The sequence below is a fragment of the Alligator sinensis genome, unplaced genomic scaffold (genome assembly GCF_000455745.1).
Source record: "Alligator sinensis unplaced genomic scaffold, ASM45574v1 scaffold280_1, whole genome shotgun sequence".
Classification (NCBI taxonomy): Eukaryota; Metazoa; Chordata; order Crocodylia; family Alligatoridae; genus Alligator; species Alligator sinensis.
In genome coordinates, this window is record NW_005841835.1 from 6,733,952 (window position 1) to 6,747,823 (window position 13,872).

Sequence of the window (13,872 nt, forward strand, 5' to 3'; positions counted from 1 at the left end):
GGTGGGGGCACATTTCTCACAGGAGGGCCACTCTCTCTCCAATCTCTCAGTCCTGATCCTCAAGGGAAACTTACACAACACATCCCAGAGACGAGCCTATGAGCTCCATTTCATCAACCTCCTGGATACTAGAGATCATGGACTAAACATAGACATTGGATTTTTGACACATTATAATCTGCCTGGCAACTGACTCCCCAGCCCAGCCCCTGGCTTCCTTACTTTTCATTCCATCCAGGAAGAACACACACCAACTGCTGAAACTTCCACAGCCTGACGAAGGGTTTTTGAACTCGAAAGCTTGCTTAATAACTATTCTCCAACTATTTGGTTGGTCTAATAAAAGATATCGAATTCACCCAAGAAACCTTGTCATCCTACAATTATGGCATCCAATGTAGCATCAAAAAGCAAATGTGAAAAGCAAGAGTGTTGTGTTGACACTAATGCAGAAAATAGATATTTGTAGATGTCTAGAAAAAGGTGAGAACCGTAATGTTCTGATGAACGAGTTCAATGTTGCATCGTCAATGATATACAAAATCAAGGCTCAAAAAGAACAATTGCTCAAATTTGTCTCTATTTCTGAGACAAGTAAAGCTGTTGAAAAATGCCATACTCTACATAAGCCTAAACTAGAGCAGCTTGGCAGTGTTTTATATGAATGGTTTTCATTAAAACGATTGGAGGGTGCCCTGTCTCTGGCCCAATGCTCACTGAAGAGGCGAAAGATTTCTACAAGTAAATAGATTTGACTGAACCCTATGCATTTTCGACTGGATGGCTTTTGCGTTTTAAACTTTGGCGTGGCATTAGAAGGCTAGATGTGTCTGGTGAAATAAAATCAGCTGACCATGAAGCTGCTGAAAAATATTGTGAATTTTTAAAGAAATGAGTTGCTGTGCTTGATCTGTCCCCTGACCAAATCTACAACACAGACAAAACTGGCCTGTTTTGGCAATGTTTGCCGAATTCTACCCTTTCTGGGGCCAGTGAATCTAGTGCTGCTGGTTTCAAGCGGAATTAAGACTGAATAACTGTGCATACATAATGCAGGAGGCACATATAGAATGAAGGTGTTGGTGGTTGGAAAATTTAATTGTCTTAGAGCTTTTAAGGGTATTACACATTTACCTGTTGTTTACAAAGCCCAAAGTAATGCATGCATGGACAAAGCAATTTTTATGACCGGTTTCATCATGTTTTTGTACCCTCAGTGAAAGAACATTTTAGAAAAATTGGAAAACCTGAAGATAGTAAAGCTATTCTGTTATTAGACTATTGTTGAGCACACCCTCCTGAATGTGAGTTAGTGTCAGGTAATATTTTTACCATCTTCCTGCCTGCCAATGTTACCTCACTAATTCAACCAATGGACCATGGCATTATCCAGAATATGAAGTGTTATTACAGAAGAGATTTTCTGAGAAAGTTACTCAATCATGAAGATTATCCAGAACTTTCAATCTCTTTATAACATAAAAGATGCAATTTTAATGTGTCTTGTGCCTGGCATTCTGTAAAAAGTATAACATTAAGGAGAGCTTGGAAAAAATTGTGTCTTACTGTTATGTTTAAAGAAGGATCGTCTGATGAAGAAGACTTTGAAGGTTTTAACGTGAGACATAGAAAAAATACAATAGCTCAAATTCTTGAAGTGGTGAAGGATGCTCCTTTACAAACCCAGTCAACAAACTTAAAGAAAGTGAGATAGAAGAGTGGGTCAAAGCTGACACGGAAGTTGAAGTTACACATGTTTTTAGTGATGCAGAAATAATAGAGAGTGGTGTGAATCCTGAAAAGTCTAAGGTCACTGAAAAAGACTCTGAAGAAGAGGAGAAAATATCTTGGGCTAATGCTGCTTCATATATTGACAACATCATTAAATTTGCTGACAGCAGAGTTGTTATTCTGCACAGGAGGTTATGCAGTTACACATTATTCACTCGAATTTCATGACAAAAAGGCAAGCAGCAAGTAGGCAAGCTGAAATCAGGGATTTATTAAAAAAAGCTTCCAGGGCTTGTCATAAAGCCAGTACAGAATCAGCCCCATCACCATCACCTTCTATATCTACAATTGATGTTGATGACTCTGAGGCACTGCAAGATCCCCAACTGCCTCTTGAATCTCCAAAAAGGCAGTAAAGTATATACAGTACAGTAGTATATATAGTTTTAGTTATAAGTTTAGTGTTAGATGTACTGTACTTTTAAGTGATCTAGGTGTACATCATGTGCTACCAATAGTGTACTACATGTAACTTTAGTGTACTGTACTGTACATCACTGTCTCAGGATTTCTCTTCACTCCGGTGCTGCTTTACTACTACTTGATTGGTGAGTACCTGTATACCATTTTATTCTTTATACTGTAATGTATTGTACACTAATTCTTTGAAAGTTTGCCCTACAAGTAAGACACTGTCTTCCTTGATAGTATAACTCTCAGATAACCGAATTTTTAGATAACTGGCACCCCCCTTACCCCACTCATGACAGATGACAGAGCTTTAGTGTACTATCCTGCTGCACAGTTTTTTACTCCACAGCACTGCTTGTGTAGCCACTAACGTGACTCGCTGAAGCACAAGAGTGCTTCAGTGCAGGGGCTTCCTGCCAGCTAGCCCCACTCTGAAACACCCTCATGCCCCAACCAGCCCGTCTGCAGCACACTGAGCTAGGTGGGAGCAGCCCTGTGCTGGCAGGCTGACCCCTGGGGCCACCTGCCAGCCAGGGCTGCTCTGACCTGGATCAGTGTGCTGTGGTCTGGGGCGCACATGTAAACACAGCAGCCAGAAGCAATAAACTCCAGCACAATAAGTGCCAGAGGTTATTGTGTCACATTCATATGCATACGTAGACGTACCTACTCAGTGCTAACCTGGCTCTGTCGCACTGAAATCTAGTGAGAACAGGATTAAAACCAACACTAAATACCTGTGAAAGTCCCACCCTGAAAAACATAGACAAGGAAGAAAAGAATCATGTTCCAGGATGACATTCAACAGGCAATGAGCTCATGAGGTGAAAGAGAATAAGAAGGTTTTTCTAGCAGGGACTGCTGAGAACATTCACATATCATCAGTGGTGAGTTAATGCAAATATAACAACTGTGTGTGCATATAACCATTTGGAGCATACAGGAGAGACCAGGAAATATAACTCTGCCCCTTAGGATGAGCAGCTGTTTTCAGATTAAACAAAGCAAAAGTAGAAGCCATCTAGAGTGCAACACCAAGTAGTAGAGGCTTTGTCTTAATTTAAAGAACTATTAGTCCTACTTCTGTGAGAATCATTTTTCCAATTCACATAAATTCAAGCTGGTTTTTTGATACCAGATTTAAGTATCATGAACACGAATGCTCTGCTGAGGTGCCATGGCTGAGTCAAAGAAAGCATACGCAGATCAAGGTTTGCATCTTTAGCTGAACCAATGTGCTGGGTTTGTTGATAGTTAAGGAGAAAGACCTTTCAAACACATGCAGCAAATGGTGTCTAGCCTTGTTAACAAAAGACTAAATTTATCTTCATTTTTTTGTTGATGTGTCTTTCTCCTCCTATTATTGACAGCAAACTGCAACCTTTTTTTCTTTCAATTGGGCTGCAGAATCCCATTGTTTCATCTCCCTTGTAAATGTAACTTTTACCATTTACTCCAGATTTACAATTACTTTATTCTGCAAGTCACAGAATATAGGGTAGGCCAATCAATCACTTCAATGATCACTTCAGTGGCATAGAGAGAGGTAAATAGCCATATTAGTCTAAAGTCAGACAGAAGGCAAGGCAGGGTAAGAGCTTAAAGACTAACTTGTTCAAAAAAGCGTAAGATTTTGTAGGCATAAGCCTACTTTATCACATGTACTCAGCCCATTCATAGCGTCTGACAAAGTAGGCTGCTGTCCAATAAAGATTATGCCTTTCTGAACAAGTCGGCCTTTGAGGTGCCATCTTGTTCTGCCTTTTTCAGTGATTATAGGAATATGACCAAAGGACAATTACTTATCCAAAGGGAATAATGCAAGATATTATGAGGGGTGGAAAAAGAAAGAAAATTTACCTGGTATGAAAAGTAAATTCTGAACAGGGTAATTTAGCAAATAAAAATGTACTATGCATGAAAGTAGTACATTATTAGCTATTTAGTCATTAAACTGAGCTATGAGGAATGTCCTAGATAATTTCTGAATTACAGGGTAACTGCTACCTAAGATTTGTGGATATACAAAAAAGATTTAAGCTGCTTAACAAATGCAAACTGATACTAAAATGACTTATGTCCCATACTGTTGGTTGAAATAGCAATTTTTCTGAAGTCACTAATTAGGTCTCAAAAAATATTGTGGTGTCATAGACTGTGTAGGAAACCACATTGACAAGCATCCTGAGGCTGAGGAAATGATAGGAGTTCTGCTAAAAGATCAGACCATTTTATGTTAGCAGATGAGGTGTGTCTATCTAAGTGTTTTTTCTTTGTAGAATTTCCTTGAAGAGGAGCTAGAGTCACAAACGGATATTCTAAGTACTTTCCATCTCATTTCCTGCCAACTTCCCATTGCTTCCTTTAACCAGTTCTTTAGACACCAACAAATAGCATAGCAAAGTCTAAACGTTTGGCTGAATATATAAGATGCCAAGTCCCAAATCACAGATTTTCTCTAGAGAGAGTTCAAAAACTCTAGACTAGGCATGAAACAAATACACAGCTGCAATGGTGATACAAATAAATAACAGAATAATCTTCACAAGCATCAATGCAGCCATCACTTACAACCACCATGATTTAATTCTAGTAGTTCAAGACTCAGTTGTCCATGTTCTTTCTGCTGCCCAACTGAATTAAATCTACATTCTGGGGGGAAAATAATACTTTCAAGACCTTTTCCTTAAATTCAGCCCAGGGTATTAAAGCTTGGAACCAAATAGAGAGTAAAAGCTCTTATAGTTAGGGACTACTGGAATTCGTGCCAGAAATGTGCTGAATGGCAGCACCTTTAATCTTGCAGTTTCCCCTGCACGTCCCCCCCACTGCTGATTAGTGGAGGAGCCCCATCAGCCTCACCATTTGCTCCTGATGGCCAGGAGATGAAAACTGTGGCTTTAAATATGCCATAATTTTGCATTTCATAGAGTCAGCACAATCCTCCAATAGTGCCCTAATACATAACAGAGATCATAGAATTTGTGCCTTTAATTTCTTTAAGTCCATAACTTCTGGTTAAAGTCCCTTGAACACATTGTTTAGAAGGGCATTAAGCCATAATTTAAATACTCCAAATGATGGCAGTGGGGGCAATCCCTCATGGTCAAGGATGATCACTCCCACAGGTCAAGTAAAGGGTTGTAGTTTAGACTGTTGATAGTTAAGCAGGTCAATCCTAGAGCTGCAGACTGTCTGGCAAGCACCATGGGTGGTGGTTAAAGGGAGGGTTGGAACATGGATTTCTTGATCTTGTTTCCTTTCTTGTCATTTCTGTCCTTTTTCTGCCTCCAGGGCAAGACAGCTTTCCTCAAAGTAAGATGTGCCTTCTCTCACAAAGGGTTGCCATATACAGGCTACTTTTTCCCAATTTGTGGTGTCAATGCCACACTTCTTAATGTTTGCCTTGAAGATGTCCTTGAAGCATTTCCTCCGGCCCCCACTTTTCAAATGATTACCAAGACTGTGGTGAGTTTCAAATGATGTAAAGCTCACCACACTGTGGATAAGTTGCTCCACTGGTTAATTACCCTCAGCGTTACTACTTCAGATGCCCTGAAATGGACCTGGAAGCCTCAAAGGACCTTCCCAGAAGTCCTGATACAGATTGGTCAACATGGCAGTGCCTGAACCACCAGCACATGCAAACTGGAAGATCAAAAACAAATATGATCAAATGGGGACGCTGTGATGATGTGAATACATGTGAGTGCATTGAAGTGCAGACCATGGAGCACCTGCTTATTTTCCAACTCGGTGGTGAGAACTGTACAAAGGAGGACATTGCTGCAGCAATGGAAAGAGCCATCGCTTGTGCAGGATTCTAGAAAAAACTTCTAGTTTGACAAGGACATGAGACAAAAAAGAAGACTGCTACCACTGCCTGTTTTCTCTGGTTTGAATTTGTGCAGCTTTAACTTTCAGCAGTGGAGTTTCTTGTTCCTTTGTCTGTTAGGATAAAGACCTCAACTATCAGAAATATTCTCTCTATGTAAGCCAGGTGTTTTCAAGACCTAGTCATTCTTGTAGCTGTCTTCTGAATCTTTTCCTGTTTTTTAATTTCCTTTTAAAACATGAAAACCAAATTACACCATTATTCTGGTAATGATTTTACTAATGCTATATACAGGGGTAATGTTCTGTGTGTGTGTTCTATGTGTGTTCTGTAAGCAGCTTGTAATACAGAGGTAATGGTACTTCTTTATTCATATCTGATATTGTTTGACTTATACATCCAAAAGCTTAACTAAACACAGAAGTTGCACTGGTATAGAGTTACTGATTTAGTGTAACTGAAGAAAAAAATGCTTTGCTGGAGTGGGTCATCTCATGCTCTTACACCATTGCATGTCACAGCATTGTGTGAACATGACAATATGCTGTACCTCCAAGAACACTGGGCCATAGTGGCTAAATATCTAATATCCTCCACATTGCCTGCAGGCTCAGTCCTTTATGGAAAATATCTGAATTATATTGAGGGATGCTGATGCCATAGAGAGTTGTGGGAGTCAGTGCTCAAATTCCAGATTTCTCTCTGATCTACCTGTGAGAGTCTGGAAGGCACTCACCTAGAGTACATCTCTGACCAGGGACATGGACTGCACTGCGTCACGATGTCCACGCTACGACGAGAGCTCCCCATCCACACCTGCCCGGCTTTACCTCAACAGATGAAGCAGATTGGTGCTAATCCACAGCAAGGGCAATATCCGGAGGCCGGGGACAGAACCCGGGAGAGAGAGAGAAAGAAGGATGGCGGAAAAGGAGAAGAACGGAGCCTGGGAACTGGAGATGTGGGGCAAAGATGGTGAAAATTGGGTAAGCCCCTGGTCGGACCCCGAAGAGGCGGTGACACCCTTGCCACGGGAGTGAAAAGGAGGTTGGAAGAAGCAAGGCGGTGGAAGGTGGATTGGGGAAAGACCCTACGAACAGAGGAGGTGGAAGATCCGCCCGAACCACCCGCCACGGGGTTTTGGTTTTTTTTTTTTCTTTTCTCCTTTGATGTCTTGCCGCTGGCTAGAGAGCCCAGATCGGGGCCGGGCATTCTCCCACAAAGAGAGGGGGAGCATGCACTCCGAGGGGCCCCCTCAACCAGATCCGGAGCAGGCAAAAAACCCATGAGCTGTGAAGACCACGCCTCCTCCCAGCTGATCGCTCCAGAGGGAGTTCCCCTCCTCGTTAAGCGGCGCATGCCGTCAATTAAGCCCAGTGCGCTCTTGATTAAAACTATCCAGGAGGAGTTCAGGGCAGGGCGAGTAAGCCACTGAAGACTCCAAGGGGTAACCCACCCCAGGCAACTGGAACCAGACCTTGATGATGTCCAAAAGAAGAAAAGGACAAAAGCCTTAAGATTTCAGTGAACCTGAAAGAAATAAAACAAAAAGAGAGTAAAGAGATTGGTTTCAAGTTGGTCCTTTCCTTGCTTCCATTTTTGAGTTTCGGGTACTGGGGCAGCCCCTACGATCGATCCGGGTGTGGGATGGGTAGTCACCACCTCCCTTTTGTAAACCTCTTCTTATCATCAAAGTTGTGGCAGGTAGGAAAAAAAAGGTCACCAGACCTCACCCAGACTGACCATAAGGGGCGCAGCCACCCTGAGGGGACCAGTGAATGTTAGCAGGATGTAGGGGTACACTTCTGTACCTGGTGACTACCCAACACTACCTCCTTATAATTAATTCTCAAGCACCATTTCTGAACTGCTCATCACCAGTAGATAGGAGGACAAAGTAACATAGCCCTCTTTTCCATTGTTATGACATAAGAACACTGAAAATGAATAGCCAGAGGAGAGATACTTGGTGCACAGAATAGTAGAGTCTGAATATTATACAAACTTGACATGGCCAGCAGAACCTCGAGATTTTCAGAATGCAGATGGGCCACATCCTTGGAGTTTTGTGCTGAATTCAAAGTAGGAACAGCAGGATGAGAGATGTCATTAGCAAGAAGGGAATGATGGTAACATTATGAAAACTTACAACCTCAACTTATGATTAGTCAGCAGAGAACTACTTGGGAGTGTGGAAATTGACTGTTGGGCAACTACCATTGAGGACTCTGCAGCAATAGAACCATGTCCCACTGCACAAGGTGATCTCATTGGACAACATATAAAAAAACATCAATTGAACCATTTGGTCTTTCCAAATTGTGCATGTAGTCAATTTGGTCTCTCCTTCAAATGCTGTCCATGTTTATAACTGGAATGATTCTTGATGGCAATTTGCAGGCTGTGGTTGATCATAGCATTAGTATTGGTAGATCCAGAAAAGCCCCTGGTATCAAGATAATTAGAAATCCAGGGTGCATTTGGCAACCTGAAATCAGGGACTTTTTTCCTGGAAAAGCTAGTTTACATTAATGAGGTTAAATATAACTGTGGGTGATCCTGCCTATCCTTTTTTTCCCTAGCTGACGAAATATACTGATAAAATGGATAGAAGCAAAGAGCCTTTTAATTATTAGGGTATTTGAAGAATGGGTGCGGCATTTGCCTCTGGAAGGCTGAAGGGCAGATGGAAAAGTCTCCTTATATGGCTTAATGTCAACAAGGACAGTATCCCATCAGTTGCATCTGCCTGTTGTACATTGCATAACATTTATGCAACCATGAAAGAAATGCACTCGCCTAGTTGCAAAAGTGCACAGTAGACAGGCTGTTTGCTAACAATGAGAAGCTGATTTGAGGAGCTGGTGTGAATACAGTTAGGGTGAGGGAAGCTCTAATACCTTACTTTGAAAGTGAGTCATAGTAGTAATATACTTCCTTGTCCAAGTAATTATGAAGCTAGGGCATGGTGCTTATCTCTACTTTATGTATTGTTTGCCTCCTGTTTATTGCTCTGGTTGTTGCTTATAATAATGTGGTATTTATTTATAAAACACTTGAACTTTATTAACAATGTATTGTTGCAAGACTTAAGGTGCAGAGAATTGGGAACTGCATGCTGGCAGCATGAGAGGAACTTTGATGTGGTAGCTATGTGTGTTCTGTAAGCAGCTTGTATTCTTTCTACTTTGCAGCACAGAACACATTTCCTGGGGTGGCCTAGGCCTTTCCTATTATTTTCCCTCCATTCTCTCTCTTTTTCTAGTAGTTCTGTTTAGTGCCTCATTAACAGAGCCATGTCTAATTGTCTGTCTTTTCTTCCTCTTCACTTTAACCTTTTTTTCTTGCCATTTCCAAGTTTAGAGGGCATGCAACCTGTTCTTACTGGTCCTTTTCCCTGTAGCACCTGTATCTGACAGTAGTTCTGAAGATGTTAAAGAGTGTTTGTTACAGGATATTGCTCTCTGAGCCCTCTGGACCAAAGCCTAATGCTTGTTAGCTCTAGACATCCAAGTGATCCTTGACATAGTATTGTTCCAAACTCTCTATTTTTCCTATTTAAAAAGGTAGATGTAGTCTTCAGCAAAAGATTCTGAAGCAAACATCAGTTCAAGCTCTTGGTATATCAGAATGGTAAATATTATTCTGCTTGTTCTATAAATGCAACATTTTGCAGAACTACTCCAGGAAATAATGGGGTAAGGAACGAAGCCTTGTATACAAGGGAAACAATTAATAAAAAGGTTACCCTGTTACTCAATGACATGGTCATGGTGAGTACATTCTTCAGAAAGATCGTGAAATGAGAGATGCATGCTGATGCAGAGACTATCTGGAGAAATATGCAATAAAATCATTTTCTATGAAGTTCCTTCCTGAAAGTGCTGGTAGAATGGATTGGGAGTATTCTCTGCTGTTTTCACTTTGTTCTTCCCTTCAACAGGTGAGCAAAGATTCCTTGTTCAAAGTATACTTTGAACACTTACTGCTTGGAAGGGTGGAGAGGCTGGTATCACTAGCATGCACACAGTGTGAGGAATCATAATTGGTTGACCTCTCCTGGTGCAGATGAGCTACCATCCCCCTGCACCATTACTGTTCCTGCCTTGAAACACTGAGAACATCCACCCATTTTAATGGCTGATATCCTAAATGCTCTTGGTCTGCCACGCAGCAGGACACACCATGTTGTATTTTAAGGTTCATGTGGTCTAGCCCTATGCTAGCTATATCTGTACATGGATTTCTGAATGACAGATAGAAGGTTTGGTACAGAAAGCAATGAATGGGCATGCATTTGTAGATGTGGTTGCTGGAGCAAAGGTATCTGCTCTGTAATCAAACTATGAAAGTATCATCAAGTTTGTAAGATACATCCAGTGCATTCTACGTTAGCTGCTATATATGTAGTAAAATGCATATAATAATTTATGTAACAGAATTAGACAAGCTTAAGTACCTATACACTTGATGGACCTCTGCTCTGACATGTGCTAATTAGCATGTGTTGGAGCAGTCTCGATTAATCGAGCCTACTGCAAGTCTGCTGAAGCGTGCTAATTAGCATACTCCAGTAGCCTCTGTGTCACATGTATACATTACCCCCATTTTTCAAAATGGCAGCAGGGGTGCTTCTTGCCCTCAAAGCAGAGGTAAATCTTCTTGCCCTCAAATCAGAGAAGAGAGTGTGGAGGAAGGAAAAGGAGAGGAATCCCAGCCTACAGCCTACTCTCTCCTGCAGGAAGACCTACAACTTTTGCAAACATATCTGGGCTCAAGGATTGGCCTCTTAAGGCACCTCAAGACCCATCAATGAGCCATAGTAGAAATCATCTTTGAATCAAGGGAGTACTGATGATTGTGAACAATGCATAAGATACAAGATAAGACCCTAGTATAATGATTCTCAGTCCGGATGCCATACCACCCAGAGGTGTGCTCTAAGATCTTTCAAGGGTGTCACAGGGTGCCAGGTAATGTTAGGTGTACAAACAGGATTCATATAATAAACCCAAAGAGGAATCAGTAGTGTTAAATAGTCTGACCTGTTGTGGTCTTTCTGAGTTCTTTGCAATATGAATTGCTCTATTCTTTTTTTGCAGTCAAAAAACAAGTGAAAACTAAACGTTGCCATTTTCTGAGGGGTGCTTTTAGTTTATCAAGGAGTGCCTCAAGTCTAAAAAGTTTGAGAACCACTGCTCTAGTATAATCCAAAGGATAGTAAGACTCTAGTGTGAATTGCATTATTTGTTCCAGTTACCTTCTGTCTCTGTTAAAATGTGTACAGTTCAAATGGGCTCAGCTAACAAAACAATGTGGGTCATTTTGTATAACTGACCTGTCCTTAATAGTACTGCAAATATATAGGAATGACAGCTTATTGCTGAAATGACATCTGCTTACTGAGATGACAACTGATAAAAAATTATTTATTTTGTGAGACTTTTTTACAAAAGGTGAGAGTTCTAATAAATCCAAACTTGGGAAAAAAAAAGAACATGGAATGATCCATTCCCTCATCAATATCAACATACCTGAAGAAAAAAGAAATAGAAAGGATATGCATTTTAATCCTGATACAAATTCCCTTAAATCAGTGTGAAGACTTCAGTGGAGTGTTAATCAGATCCTTTGTTCCTATCTGTAGGAGCCATGTTCATGGACTAGATTTTAGCTTTAGGGGTCATTGGTGTTCTCACCTCTCAAATCAACCTACAGTATAGAGGTGTTGGTCGTAGCTGTGTTGGTCTAAGGACATAGGCAGACAAGGTTCTTTGTGTAAATGTGGTATCTTTTATTAGACCAACTAAATAGTTGGCAAGATTGTTCTTTGCAAGCTTTTGGGTACAAACACCCTTCTTCAGGCATAGGGAATATGGCAGAAATTTATTGAGATGATTCATCACCTCCAAGATCAAAGCCCTTAATTAATCATTTAAAATTTTCTGGTTAAATAAGGGTGAAGTCATTTGTTATTTCTTTGTTTGCACAATAATAAACACGTTTTTCTTCATTACGGAGGAAAGAAATTATTGAGCAACTTACCTCAAGACTGTTTTCTTATGCACATATAGCACTCAGTTCAAAATACAAGTTCGATAAGGAAGGAAGATTTATAAGGTCAAATTTTGGCCTACTGAAGTCATTAGAACTTTGTCATCAATTTGGGTGAAGCATAGATTTCTCCCATAGTCTCCAGGTGGATATTAACAAATGCTCTGAGACAAATATTATTGTTTCAACCAATCACAGCCTATTTTTAAAATAATTTCCTTAACTAATCCCCTTATTTTCAGGTAGGAAAGGGAGGGGGAAGCTTTAATCTGAAGATTTCTGATTAAAGGGTAGATCTGTCCTTTTACAATGTCCTTCCTTTAATCATTCCTTGATTATATCCTGGCCCCAAGGGCATGTTCCCCTGTAGAATATGTCAATGGAATGGATGTGAGCTGTTCCACAGAGTATGGCAGAAGGCTCACTCCCAGCCAGAAAGTGGGACTATTTACTACATTCTCTGTTCATTATGGATGTGGTTATTTAATGATTCAATTAAGATCAATGGGACCTAAGTGCTAAGAATCTCATGTCTTCCACAATTTTCAGTGTCACCCCTCAGTGAAGTCTGCTTATTTCTCATGCTTTCAAATGTACTGGTTGCTCATAGGTACAGAACTGCTAATGCAATTTGCTCCAAGTAAATGCTTCAATCATTACCTCTTTGTGGCCCATAGCTTAAGTGTCAGTCCTCACAGTTGAGACTTTTTCACAGTCTTTAAACAGACAATGAGTTTGAATTTGAACGTTCTGCTTCCCAGCAAACCCTGGACCTTACAGATGGACAAGCCCATTGTCCCACATTAAGTATCTGTGAAGTATCCCAATTAACACTTTGCTTTGGAACAATCAGGGCTAATTTGAGTTACTTGCCATTTAAACCTCATATCTCCTACCTGTCCCACCTGTTTTGATGAAAGTCAAATCTTGGACTAATCAGCCCTGGATTAAACCAGTTGTTTGTTTTTAGTCTCAGATATTGTCCCGTCCCATCTATCTACATACAAAACTCTTTCATCCAAGGCTAGTGTTTTTTTTTTTAAACCTTAGCTATGTGGCCCAGCTGGGTGCGTAGGCTAAAACCCAGGTACTGCTAATGTAGGAGTGCAAAACTAAATCATTCTACTGCCTTCTCACAATTTCCCCTGCATCTCCAGAAGGATAGACAAATTCTCCCACAGATCACTGGAATTGAATCAGAGAGAGGGCTAAATTACTGAAGCCCAAAGAATCTTAGCAGCACCAATAAGGATTCAATATGAGCAGCAGAACTCATGGTAGAGGTGATAGCTTTTATTAGACCAACTAGATATTTGCAAAAAAAAATTCCTTATTTGTGAGCTTTCAGGCATACTCACCCTTCTGCGGGCATAGGAGACTGCAAAGATTGTAAAATTTCTCCTAGGTGGAAATGAAAATTCATATTTCACAGGAGAGCTGAAGGTGTTGTAAGATCTCCTGGTTGGAAAAGTTCCTTTTGTGCCAATTAGGCTCAGATAAAAGTTAAAGCAGTTTATTTACCTCGAAGTTGTCCGATGGCAAGCAGGATGTTGAATTGTTTCTTTCTGGTTATGATGTTTCATATTACACAGGAGGGATGGGGTGATGGAATTCTCTCCTGGACAAGGGATTTCTCTTGTGCTGAGGCAGCTCTGTGAACATGCAAATTCAGCTCGAGACAAAAGGCAGCATGCGTGGATTCTAGTTTCTCATACCAGCACAACTTTGCAGTGAAAGTGTGTGTTAACTATCCTAGTCAGGTTCCAACACCTATACAGACA

At 40.7% G+C, this 13,872-nt stretch overlaps 1 pseudogene; it reads left to right on the top strand.

Moving 5' to 3' along the window:
- LOC106722070 overlaps nucleotides 1-2,147 on the top strand; it is a 48,731-nt pseudogene extending 46,584 nt beyond the window's left edge.
- The last annotated feature ends 11,725 nt before the right edge of the window (nucleotides 2,148-13,872 follow it).